The sequence below is a fragment of the Thermobia domestica genome, chromosome 5 (assembly GCF_964235325.1).
Source record: "Thermobia domestica chromosome 5, izTheDome1.hap1.1, whole genome shotgun sequence".
Classification (NCBI taxonomy): Eukaryota; Metazoa; Arthropoda; class Insecta; order Zygentoma; family Lepismatidae; genus Thermobia; species Thermobia domestica.
Genome location: NC_137458.1, coordinates 320,772,639 through 320,786,966, shown reverse-complemented (window position 1 = coordinate 320,786,966; position 14,328 = coordinate 320,772,639). Strand labels below are relative to the sequence as shown.

The 14,328-nt window shown below is 37.0% G+C and overlaps 1 protein-coding gene across 1 annotated transcript in view; it reads right to left on the bottom strand.

Moving 5' to 3' along the window:
* Positions 1 to 1,616, bottom strand: part of Drgx (Dorsal root ganglia homeobox) — a 276,072-nt gene extending 274,456 nt beyond the window's left edge. Inside the window, exon 1 of the mRNA XM_081760532.1 lies at positions 1,292 to 1,616. The gene's annotated coding sequence lies outside the window, so the exon portion shown is untranslated. The remainder of the gene's footprint in view (positions 1 to 1,291) is intronic.
* Positions 1,617 to 14,328: the final 12,712 nt, after the last annotated feature.

Here is a 14,328-nt window from a genome sequence, read left to right as displayed (position 1 = left end):
ATTTAGCAACAGAATAAGTACTGGCTATTTGAAACTTTCATGTTTGGTAAGAGACTTAATTTGATTAGGCACTGAGTTAAAGAGTTGTACACCTTTGTATGTGATTGTTTTCTAAAACAAAGTTGTATCATGAAGAGGATCTTGGAGATGTGACTTCGTTCTTGTATTATATCCATATTTATCTGAGTTCTTTTTGTACAGATTTTGTTTCTTGTGGACCAAAAGTAATGTTTCGTATATATAATGTACAATGAAGGAATTGGAAGAATATTTAGGTGTTTGAATAGCATTTTGCATTTGTCTAGTTATCATTGGCTAGTTTGTCTAGTTGGTCGCAGTTGGTTGTTACTAGAACATTATGCAGAAAAATTATAATATTCTTTTATTTCTTATTTATTTATTTATTTATTTATTTATTTATTTATTTATTTATTAAGTTAAACGTGGAAACAAGTGTGAAAAGCGTCTTTAATGAGGTACTGGTTTCATCAACAATCTTACCCTTGAAAATATATATTATTGCCTAGCGGACACCTATCCACTAAATTCTCATTAATACATTTTATATAAAGTGTTTGATGAAATATTTACAAATTTCCTATTGATTAGAGAAATTTTGACTTTTGTGTCACATTGACTTTTTTTTTAAATCCTGATTTCAGTTTAAACAATAATTTTAGGAATGATCCAGAAAGCAGATCAAAAAAATGCGATCTTGGCAAAGAATTTTATGAATGACAAAAAAATGGATCAAAAGATTGCGATCTTGGCCAATTATTAGTTTTTGGATCAGGGATCACAAAATTTTTGAACGGCCCCTAAATCGGGTTTTCGTATTCTTTATAAAATAAGCACATCATACTGAGTTAAGTTATAGTTTGGGTTTGGCTACATTATATGTAGTTCTCCAGATATAAAGTTTACAAGAAAATTTTTGATTGATTGAAATATATATATATATATATTGGATCTTGGATCGCGGGCCACAAAATTTTTGAAGGGCTCCGACATCGAGTTTTTGTATTCTTTATGGAATAAGCACATCATACTGAATTAAGTGATAGTTTGGGCTTGGGTACACTATGTGTAGTTCTCCAGATATAAGGCGTACAAGAATATTTTTGCCTGAGATATAATGGATCTTATGATCTATGATATAAAAAAATGTTCTATTAAGGATCGACTTTGCAATTATTTAAATTATGAACATCAGTTTACTTATAACATTAATACTCACGTGTCAAGTGAAAAAAGAAAATGTTTAATCAGAGAAACAACATTAATATCTTACCTTGCTATTGTTCCAATACGAGAAGATGTTTTCCGACGTGTTTCCGAAACGTTAAGAAACAAAACTTTAGAGAAAAAACAAACACGTTCCAATAAAGTCAAAGTTCCAACTTGTTTTGGATTCACTTGTATCTCTATAACATAAAAAAAAAACTGCAATCCGATAATAAAAGTAATAAATATGTCAATGCGTACACGCGTTTAAGTACGTATAACAACAGTCTTTATATGTGTGTGTTTCTATGCGTGATGAGACTTCACCGTACTGCAGTGACCGGCTCTGAAAACTGACACAAGTTACTCACGAGTCTTCGCTTACAACCGATAACCACACCACACGAGCTTCTGTGAATGCCTACCATCCTCCGCCCCCTTCCCCCCGCCTGATCCACTCACACGCACACACAAACACATATAATTTACCCCCTGTACTCTCCGTATTCTTCCCCCCTTTGTACCGACCGAAGAAACCTAATTGAATCATTGCTATATTCTGTGTTACTCGGGATGCTGGCTCTACGCATGCGTTTCTACATCTCGGATCTCGCGCGCGCCCCATTCTTGATGACGTCACACAACAAAGGGAGGGGCCTAGGCGCCTGATTATGCTAACTCTCCGTACTCGTTGGTCTTGTACCACGTGGGGGAAAGATAAGGCATCAGTCGAGTGTGCAGATATCAAACAGAACGATTTTCACTTTTGTTTTGTTTTTGAGGAGCGGGAGGGGGTAAAGAATACAGGATGATATTGTTCCACGTGGAATTAACGCGACAATACGAGTAGAAGAAAAAAAACAATGAATAACGTTTCGGGAAAACGATCCGATTCTTTTGGTTGGAAACCGAGAAGATTGTTGCATTTGCCAATTAGATTTTTCGTCTGGTATACAGAAACTGTGCTCGTACGTACGAAGTGCTTGTTGCTATGGCTTGTATACATACCTATGTGTGCTTTCACTTAGTGACTGGAAAACCATAGCACGAGGGAAGTGACCAGTGGCGGCTTTTGAGGGAAGTCACATAGTGAAAATTTAAATTTTATCTGTACAAGCTATAAGAAGAAATCTTTATACAGCTTCAGAAGGCTGTATCAGTAGTACTTTTCAGATCCTGCTTGGGGGATCGTCCTCCTCCGATATGAATAGATTTTTACATTATTAATTGGTATTGGAAATCAAGGGGAGAGAAGATTGTCTAAGTGACGCCAATAAGCTATATACAAGAACGAATGTATTATGTGAGCTTTCTTCCCTTAGTTTATAGGATTAATTTTTTAATTTTTGTTGACGTCACTTCCCTCAAGATCCGCCATTGGATGGTACTATTGCTTTTTTCAAAAAACGCTAAGATTTGAGTGTATTGTATTATTTCTTCCCTCTTTTCTTTTTCTTTTCGTGGCCACGGTTCCTCTGTGGTAAAGCTTTGCCCTTTGGCGTGTTGGGTCCCTTGTTCTATCCTACCAAGTAGACTTTATGGTAGACAAACACCGTGTACGCGGGTTTTCTTGAGGTTCTCCAGTTTCTTCCAACTTTCTTTATTCCATCATTATCACCAATCTCATCATCACCGTCTCCCTTAGCCTCGGTAGATAAGCGTGGAACGTTAAACTAAAAAAACCTCTTTCTTTATGTTGCAAGTTAACTATCAGTCTAAAAACACGAGATGATTCCAAATTTCTTCATTCAAGATGACTTCAATACAGTAGTTGAAAGGTTAAGGGCAGGGTTACAATATTCTCAAATTAAAAAGCAGGAAAATGTTGAAAAATATTTTTTTTGACGTAGTTGTGACACTATATCTAGGTAGTTTTCTTCAGTGATCTGGTACCATGGAAGAGACGGTGGTACAGATATTTGGAGGGCATCAAACCACTAGCCAACTTTACGTACAAGCGTCTTGAAAAATTATTACCAATAAAGATTCACAATATGCGCTAATCACAATACTTTACATATTGATCTAGAAAAGATTGTTAATCTTTCAGATTTTTTTTTTATTTTTTTAGGTATTAATAGACATAGGATTTTTATGCACTTAAAATTCATGAAATAAGCATGCAACTATGCTGTTAAATGTGTTAAAATATGCAGTTAATATACACTAAAGTTTTGACAAAGTTCTATAAGTGAAATGTGACATCGAAAGTGTATTTTACCTTTTAGAGATTTCCTTTCAAAAATTATTTTTATGGTATTTATAGTTAATATACTTCTAACTTTTTAAAACACACACAAATTGTGAGATTAAAATGAACACAGTCATATGAGAACACGAACTCCAATTTTTATCCTGGGGGGCGCGGTGGCTCAGTGGTAGAGCGTTCACCTCCGGTGCTTGGGGTCCCAGCTCGTGCCGTGTGGACTTTGTGGTGGACAAACACCGTGTTTTTCTCGAGGTTCTCCTGTTTCCTCCCACTTTATTCATTCCACCATTTCATTCATTTGTCGTAATCCGTCTCCTTTGCCCTAACCGGTATAAGCCTGGGACGTAAAACTCAAAGATTTCATTTCATTTCATTTCTAATTTTTCTCCACAATTGTATTTTAGAATGCATTTACTTTACACAAAATAATAAGTCTCACTTTTCCACTGTAGAGCTCCTTGGTGGCTAAGCGGTTAGCGTACGCGCCTTTGGCGTGGGAGACCCGGGTACGATTCCCGGCGGGAGCTCATGTGGTTCGGATTCCACGTTAATCAGTAGGTCACGTCTCATATAGCCTTGCTGCTGAAAGGGACGTTAAACTCAAAATCAACTCAACTCAACGTATCCACTGTAGAAAAAAAGTTTTCCTTTTTAAGGACTTACTCCTTCCCGTAATTAACCTTACAGTATATCACAAGATGCTTCTCTGCATTTTTGGTGTCAGTTTGATTACATTTGTAGCCAGAAAATGACCTGTTTTAACATCAAATAGGTAGTGTTACTGGACAATATTTATATAGAGGAGCAAGTTCAGTATCTATGTTTCCTGCCAGGTTGGAAACTAACCCTTGAAGATATCTTTCCATTGCTTCAATTCTTATGTAATCGGAGTTTTTCTAGAAAGAAAATCCGTCAATTTCTTTCCCACTGAGCGCCCGACTTTACCAGGAACTGACTGGAACTCATGTTGAACTTCATCATGTTCAACTTAAGCATTTACTAAACAGCATTCCTCGCGTCTCTTGTTTTTGAATTGATCTCGACACGATATTAGAATGAGTTCTTATCATCATCAGATTTCGCTCACTTAACGTCTTGGCAATTGTAAGCGCCTATGTTCTCTTGATTTGGGCAAACAATGTTATTGGTCCTTCATTAACTAGGCATTCTCCCATCCTCCTATGCAAAAACTCATCCTGTTGCATAGACATTTAAATGCATTGAAAATGTAAACTAAAACTTAATGATTTATTTCAAGCTATAAGCATGCATCTGAAATAAAAATTTATAGATTATACTGAATATGCTCATAATAATTGAAATATACATTTATCTATATGCACTATAAAAACTTGAAGTTGGAGCTGCATTATTGGTGTTAGAAACCCCTACCAAGTTTAACAGAGATACAAACGAACAAAATATACAATTGCATAAATATCCGATGTCTTGTTACGAAATAAATTTTTGGCGGGGGGAGACATAAAGAGAGGAGCACACTGGGCATTTGACCGGTTATCCAGAGAGCCAGTACCAGTGGCGTATTTAGTGGGGGGGGCTTCCGGGCTTAATCCTCGCCAAATCTTACTTACTATAGTAAAGTATATGAAATATCTTGCAGGCAAAGCCCCCCGCCGAAAGTTAGCAAAACCCCCCTCGAAACAAAATCCTAAATACGCCACTGGACAGTACATACTAGAGTTGTCAACTGACTGGTACCGGCATTCTTCCGAATGACTGGTATTTCTGTCAGGCTGAATTAGGTATTTCAAGATTTAAAATAGGGGATGTACAATTATTTTTGATCTTTTTTAAAATTAGGAGCGGATGACGTTAATTTGATTTTTCACAGTTGGCTGTACGTTCTGCGTTTCAAGTTATACAATCATTCAGGCCCGTAGCCAGTCCAAACATTTAGGGGGGGAGGCGACTCAATCATATTATACTTCATAACCATATTATAGTTCATTTGCAAGCCTACCGTGAAATTTTATGGGGGCCAGCCAAAGTTTAGGGAGGCCCGGCTCCCCTTCCCCCCCCCGTGGATACGGGCCTGTCACCATTTAACTAACTTCTGTTAGGTCTCGTCTCAGGAAACTTGTATTTGTAATTAACTACCTTATTTTCAAAATATAACATTTTCGTCTTCAATTTTTATTTCTATGAAATTAACCTTTAACGGTTTCTCAGTCTTTGAAATTAATATTTCACGATTGCTACTATTATTGTAGAAGTGAATGAATGAGGTGGATACCGTCGCTAACCCTCGAAGAACTGCTATGTGATTTGGTCGAAAATGAATTATGCTGTGCAAATAAACCTCCAAGCTGCCAGGCAGCGGCCCCTCATAATGTGATAAGTGAATATTGAATGAAAAAAATAATAGATAGACTTCAGGTTCTAATCACGTACGTATTGATTCTCTCTATGTGCTTATAAAGGCGCAAAAGATAAACCGACATGTGCTACGTAAACACAAAAATAGTAATATAATATTGTTGAAGCAAGCTACAACAATGTCCAGTGCATAATATACGCAGAACAAATTTTATTATATTTTCAAGTGTTTCCGTGTATACTTAGGTATTTGGCAAAATTTTAAGAGTGGAATGTTTTTTTGCTTCTCCTGAAAAGTTGTGGTTTTAACACATAGCGGTTCTTCGAGGCGCAGCGACGATATGCTCCATTTTTATAGACACGATTAAATTTACATTTGTGATTTCTACCATAAAACTTCCGGTTTGCATAACCACTATTACTTAATCCGACAGAGTTCATTCCATAGGTTCAGAAATCATTTAAGATCCACTTAGCAAACAACTGGAGACATAAATGTTCTCTTTTCAAAATAAGCGCCTCAATTATGTTCAGGCATACTTAGAATTTTAATATTCTAACACAAATACTAAAGATATTTTATCGTGAATTATACAAAAGCGACGGAAAATTTATTTCTATTAAAATTTTTTACACTCGTAAATGAAATGACATCTTTCAGTTTAACGGGGGGCCGCGGTGGCTCAGTGGTAGAGCGTTCACCTCTGGTGCTTGGGGTCCGGGGTTCGATCCCAGCCCACGCCAAGTAAACTTTGTGGTGGACAAACACCGTATGTGTGGGTTTCCTCGGGGTTCTCCCGTTTCCTCCCACTTTCTTCATTCCACCATTTCATTCATTACTCATCATCACCGTCTCCTTTAGCTTAGCTGGCATAACTATGGGACTAAAACTTAAAGATAAGGCATATATTCTTACGCAAGATACAGATTATTAAGGCAAGTGAATGATGATGGAAAAATCGGTGAAATGAAAATGTGGCAGAAAATGGGAGTGCCCCGAGAAAACGTACGGGCACGAGGTTGTCCACCACAAAGTTAGTTGGTCGGGGATCGAACCAGGATTCCCATGCATTTGACGTAAGCACACTACTACTGAGCCACTGTGCCCCTTACGTTTATCCTCATACATATATAATGATTGCAGAGGTACTGTAGAACTGAAGAAATTGCTATTTATACCAACCAGTAAATTGCAATTAAATCATGTATTCAACCATGAACTGGTTTATCATTACACTTAGCAACGACTGGAAGAGAAAAAAAGAAATAAAATATTTCAATTTAACATCCAACGATGATACCTTCTTTATATAATGGAGATGATTAAACCAATTGAATGATGCTGGAAGAATTTATGGAATGAGAAAGAGGAAGGAAGCGGGAGTTTTCCCGAGAAAACCCACGCACACGATGTTGTCAACCACAAACTTACTTGACCAGGAATCGAATTACGGACCCCACGCACCAGAGGTAAGCACTCTACCAGTAAGCCACCATGCCTTCTGACTGGAAGAGAAGAGAGAAATAGAAATGCAAAGAAATTAAAATTAACTGTGTAACTACAACAGACGAAAAAAATTAACAATTATATATTTTTAGATGCTTTTCTTTAATTTACAATTATTCAGCGTGTCTCCTAATCTTGTAACCTTTCTGTAGCTCCTTGACCGACGTCATGCCTTGACGACTTTTTCCACGGTGAAATACGAGGGTGGTTTGATAAGTAACTAGGTTTAGTATCAAATAATTTGAGCTTTTTAACGCACTTTATCTTTCGACATAATTTCCTCGAGGTTCAGGTTACTTGCTCCAACGTCTCTCCAGAAACGAACGATTTCTTAGCGAAAATAAGTTTCTTTTTTCCTTTTTCTTTTCTTTTCTTTTCTTTTCTTTTCTTTTCTTTTCTTTTCTTTTCTTTCTTTCTTTCTTTCTTTTTTTTTGAGACTTTCAAACTACACATTTAATTCCTATTCATCTGACCCAAACTTTCGTCCTGTAAGTTTCGGGAATAGAGCATAGTTCGAGGAGTTAGATCTGGTGAATAAGTAGGATGCAAAAGAATTTTAAGTTCGTTCTATTTTATTCAGCAACATGGCTTTCTCTATCCTCTGGAATGAGTAAACACATTTTTCCTGTGTGCAGTTCATTACCCAAAATGGAGTTAATTCGTTCAGTTGAGGTGGTTGTGGCCTCTGCTAACTTGCTCACTTTTACTCGTCTGTCGGTTAAAATCAAGCCATGGGCTTTATCCATGACTTCGTGTGTCACAGCAGGTTTCAGTGCTCCAGGAGGCGGTGCATCTTCATTGCTTGTTCTATCACGTTCAAATTCCCTTACATAAAGTCGAACAGTTTCTTAAGAAGGATATGAATCATCCAACATAGATCAAATCCTTTCATGAATTTCCTTCGCTGTATCCCTTTATATATATATATATATATATATATATATATATATATATATATATATATATATATATATATACAGGGTGCCCCATTTTAATCTTTCCACGGAAATCTTCTTCATCTTCTCTTCTCTTCTGTTCTATCATTTTCGAGCCGTGAAATGATAAATACTCTCTGTGATTTCCTATAGGAGTTTTATTCTGTTCATCCGTTATTATTTTCAATCGGTTTCATATTAGTGGTACTGGACGTTTTATCTGATACAGACAGCATGTCTTGGCGGCCATTTTGAAAACGGTGACCCATATGAACAATCTTTTACCACAACGCTGTTTAGTGTATAAAGATATATCGAACGAGGTATCACTTGACCCATATTTTCGTTTAAAATTTCTAAGTTGCTCCTGGGCCCCCATGATAGGCGGCTCTGGGGGAACCCACTACAACATTATTCGATTTGCCCCACGGCTTTCCTATTTGAGGTTTTCTTTGGTTCATTTATGTTCAACCGTTTTCATATTGGCGGTACTGGACGTTTATCTGATACAGGTAACATATCTTGGGGGTCATTTTGAATACGGTGATTGATATGAAAAATCTTTTGCCACATCGCTTTTTAGTTTTTAAAGATCTATCGAATGAGGTGTCACTCGCTCCATGTTTCTATTTAAAATTTTAAAGTTGGGCCTCCGGCCCCCCTGAAGAGCGCCCCTGGGAGTCACCGCAACATCACCATTCGATTTGTTCCATGGTATTTCCTATTTGAGTTTTTGTTTAGTTTATTTATGTTCAACCGTTTTTGAGATATTTCCGTGGAAAGATTAAAATAGGCCACTATATATATATATATATATATATATATATATATATATATATATATATACAGGGTGTTTAATAAGTAATGGTCATAAATTAAACCGTAGATAGTACACGAAAAAACTAACAAAAAAGTCTTAGTAAACATGTGTCCACAAACGCTTCGTAACGGAGATAGGGGCGTCAAAAGTGTGGGAAAATGAAATTTAGAGACGAATATCTCAAAAAGTATGAATCGGACAGAGGGCGGTCCAATGAATGACTATCGAAGTCAGACCTGCGCTATGCAGAAATGCATGGTTGATAACTCTCCAATGCGCGCGCAAGGGATTCCCCAAAGAAAAGGAGGGATTCCTGGAAAATTGTCCAAAGAAATGGGGCTCGAGATGAACATCGAGAGCGAGTCTATCCACCAGTAATTCATAAGTCGTGGTACCAGATCGAAAGTTCGAAAAGATACAAAATGGCGGACAATGTTTACGTGCCGTGTGTTGTTGCATAACCAGCAGGAAATGAGGGAGGCAATCGAAGTGTGGTGATGTACGTTGTAAATGGCTCCAGAGAGAATTCCGACAACTAATGCATACGTACAAGTGTAGCAGCATTTAGGTAAATCAAACGGTATGCAAGGCAATGATGAAGCATTATGTGCTAAGCAATTAACGATTATCCGGAAACTTGGTTGCAATGGGAAAAGCATTACAACATTCGTGTATGTGGGAGGGGAATATGAAACATTCCACATGTTGAACGCGTAAGTGTATTACAACAAGCGAAAAATGATGGACATGTCGTGTTTGTCCATATCAACAAACAGAAATCGTCATGTTGGTAATGTGTAGTGTATTAATCATAAGGTAAACAGTAAATACCCAGATGTGTAACTTCAAAAGAGTTGCATAAGAAATTAACCTATTTAATCATTAAAGTAAATGTTGGAAGTGTCGTCCATTCATGCGAATGCATGCTCGTACCTGTCTTCGCAAAGATCCACGTACTCGTGATAACATGTTGGCATCCTGTTGAATATGTCCGCAACATTGTTCAACCCTTTCTCGAACGTCTTCTAATGTTGCAACATGGGTAAAATAAACTTGCGATTTCACATGGCCTCAGAGAAAGAAATCTAAAGGATTTAAGTCCGGGAAGCGCGGTGGCCAAGCAATAGGACCCCCACGTCCTATCCACTTTCGTCCGAATCGGGCATGTAAATGTTCTCTGACACGTTAAAGAAATATGCTGACGCTCCATCATGCATAAACCACAGTCGCTAACGCCTATCGAGAGGTATATCTTCGAGTAGAAGCGGAAAATCGTGTTGGAGAAATCTCAAATATGGGATCCCAGTTAATGCATTAGGAAGAAAGAATGGCACTACGAGCTGATCACCTAAGTGCTACCCACACGTTTAGGGAAAACCTACGTTGATGTCCTAACTTCACTATTGCAAGTGGATTCTCAGTGGCCCAGATATGAGATTTGTGAAAATTTACAATGCCATCCTGGGTGAATTGTGCTTCATCAGTAAATAGGACGTCATCAGTGAAATGATGATTGCCAGTAATTTGTCTTCGGAGCCACTGACAAAACTGCATTCTCACCGGAAAGTCTATGGGGGTCAGAGGTTGGACACGTTGCAGATGGTATGGGTACAACTGCTGTTCATGGAAAATGTGCCATACGAAAGCATTGGATACGCCTTCGGCAAGTTCCACACGTCTTGTACTCGTTCCTGGGTTTACGTCCACTGCCTATAGCACACGTTCCGGAAATCCCTCCGTTTCTTTGGGGAATCCCTTGCGCACGCATTGCATAGTTATCAACCATGCATTTCTGTATAGCGCAGGTCTGACTTCGATAGTTATTCATTGGACCGCCCTCTGTCCGATTCATACTTTTTGAGATATTCATTCTCTAAATTTCATTTTCCCACACTTTCAACAGCCCCTATCTCCGTTACGAAGCGTTTGCGGACACATGTTTACTAAGACTTTTTTGTTAGTTTTGGCGTGTACTATCTACGGTTTAATTTATGACCATTACTTATTAAACACCCTGTATATATAAAGAACTGAAAGCCAGAAATCCCATTTTTGTCTATTTTGCTTGTTACTTGAAACACCTGTTTAAACAACTGTCAAACAACGAATTACTATCATAACAACTGGAGACTTTATGATTCTATGGGTCGTATGCAAGTGATGTTAGATCATCAAGTAGTGTGTGGTTGGGTCGCGGCAGTTCAGTGGTAGAGCGTTCATCTATGGTGAGTAGAGTCCCTGGTTCGATCCCAGCTAACGCCAAGTGGGCTTTGTAGTGCACAGGTATCATGTACGTGGGTTTTCTCGGGATTCTCTTGTTTCCTTCCACTTTCTTTAGTCCATCATTTCATTCATTTTCATCACTACCGTTCCCTTTAACCTACAGGGTATAAACGTGGGACGTAAAACAGAATGATTGCAATTGACTTTCACTAGTATATGAACCAAGTTACTTATTGTAAAGCAGGTGACAATATAAGATTCCACTGTTACTTCTGTATGTCTCTTATATATACTTTTTTTTTTATTAATTAGTACCTCAGATCGATACCAGCCTTTTTCGTATGCAACCAGCTTCATTCTTTAGTAAAGCAAGGTTATCGAGTATACAGGGGGGCTAACGTTCATAAGTTAGATCTAAATTCCAGATTTTCAAGATTTTTTCAAAGCACATTTTTAAAAAATAAAACTGCTTTCTTTTTTTAAAAAAATAAACAAAATAAAGAAAATTATACTAATAAGTAACTTGATGAGCATCGACCTTTCGATTTACATAGATTTTTTTTAGTGCGTTAATTGTTTTCATGAATCAACACGACATGCAAATAGTTGAATTTGGTATATTAGCGAAAAGAATAATGGTTTTGAAAAAACTGTGTTCGCAGAACGAAACGAAAATTGCTTCACCTTATTGCTAATGTTGAAAATTCTATTTTCCATTGTTTACAATGAGAATTCGCGCACCAAAAGCTTTTCAAAAGTTAAATCTGTGATCATCCCATTTTTCGGTAATTATTCCCCAATGATGTGTGCGATCGGTACATACAACATCTTGCAACACTTAACACGCACTCTTGAATCAACTTGTTAAATTTGGTTAAGAACGAGTCACGCATTTCAGAGAAGTATTCAGATAACCGAAAGCCTAAGTTGAGTAAAGAGGAGCCTTGAATATATATTAAAAAGAATGCTCTCTTTTAAACACATAAACGAACAAACAAAATAAAATAAATCGCGCAGAAAACTAAAAATAGTTATATCTTTAAGAAAATTACACTGAAAAAAATCCGTTCTCCGGACCGCGGTATATTGTATCCTCGTCGCCATAAGTGCCTTTACATCGCAGTGACGGGTATGTGACCGCGCAGTACTCCAAGGAAGGGATGGTTGTATAAGAATTTGTGATTAATTTTGAAGAGTTTTTATTTTGACTAGGGAATTAACATAGGTGAAGGGAGTAAAGACACAGATTTGAAGCATCAGTTCACTGTTATTGAAGCATCAGTGCACGAAAAGATTCGTATTCTCAGTTTTTCTATTTATTGTTTTATATGTTAAGTTAAACACCACAATATGTATCACTGATATCGCAGATCGTATTATTTTTTAAAATCGTGTTTGTAACCTATTGTCAAAACATTCATCTCCAGACATGATGTAGAGAGAAGAGAAAGAGATACGACATCTGTAATATATGTATATGTGATTCACTAAGTAACTGTAGAAATTAGTTAAAGGTCACATAAGAGAGCGAAAAGGAGGTCTAGAAGTCTGAACTTTTTAGAAACGTCCTAGATAGGTGAAAATATAGTTAAAAATTGCAAAGGGTATTATGTAATTTACCTCTCTTTTCTTATATTCTAGTATACTTTTTCTTTCACATCCAAAGATCCCTATTCAGATTTACGAGATAAAGGTGAAGAGAGAAACATTTCCATTTCAAGAATTATATAAGGAAAAAAATCTTTTGACTTAGACTAGATTCGAACTCGCAACCCTTGAATCCATGGCTCAGCGCTCTACCAATTGAGCTAACAACTTCGGTTGGAAAAGCCTGATTTCTACAACTACTGGTTGCTGAATGATGTGTATTAACCAAGTTTGCCGAGATAATTGCTTCATATAGCTATTGCAATAATAATAATAATAATAATAATAATAATAATAATAATAATAATAATAATAATAATAAAGCAGAAGAAGAAGATCAGAATTTAAAAAGTCGCATATGTTAAAAGTTTGACGTGCAGAGTAAGTCCTAATATGAGATTTTATTAATTATATATAATAAATGTAGGCGTGGTTTATTCGTGCGTGCTATTCAAACTGCGTAATTCACTACCTAGTCCCATAAGGGTTGTACAGTATGGTACAGTAGCCTTGCGTCCTCCAACCGTGAAGAATGTTTCGGTTTGAACCTATGCGTGTCCTAAGAGGAAGGAGGGGATTGAAAGAAAGAAAAGTGGTTTAGAAATTATGCAAACATAGAATATCTCACGAGGTGAGGTGATATAGAGTTCAGCGTGTCTTTCAGCTACTACTCTATACAAGACGTGCATCTACGACTTAACGTCGAACCCGAACCACACGACTCCTGACGGGAATCGAAACCCGTATCACCTCTAGTTCTATTATGGGAGACACAGGAACATATAAAAATAATCGAAAATGAACGATATTAACGTTAAATCCAAAGCTTTCGACGTCCTAAAAATTCGTAATTGAAAGATATGAGTGTCTATTCAATAGTTTTGGGGTCGCTGAAGTGAATAATGACACTCCAGATACCAAGAAAGCCCAAGGCTTTATTCTTCGTTAGCGGCAAGTTTATTCAGTTGTTCCTGCTGGAAATGGATTCGTACTATTTCATTCCGATTCAAATACGTATTCTACTGGGAAAACTAATCTCAAATATATCTAATGGTTATATTTAATGGAAATAGACATATGCATTTTTGAATATTGTATATGAATTGCTAATTCATACTTTATCTAGTAGAAAATGGTGCATCCAGGATATATTCTGAAGTAATAGGGAGAACTTTTGGAGGTATATTTTATTAATCTACTGTCGAATTTAGTGTGCAATAATTTCACACAATTTACTTCGGAACTATCGAGACGAGACTGAGATAGCTATTTGTCGATTGAAAGGGGACTAATACTGTAAGTAGTCTCGTTTTGATACCAGTCTTACTTCGGGGCTTGTTCTCTAGTAACTGGTTGCGTAGTGCACCTACATAAGACGTCGTATATTTACATGTTTGAGAACTTACCCCACCTCCAGTTGACGGAT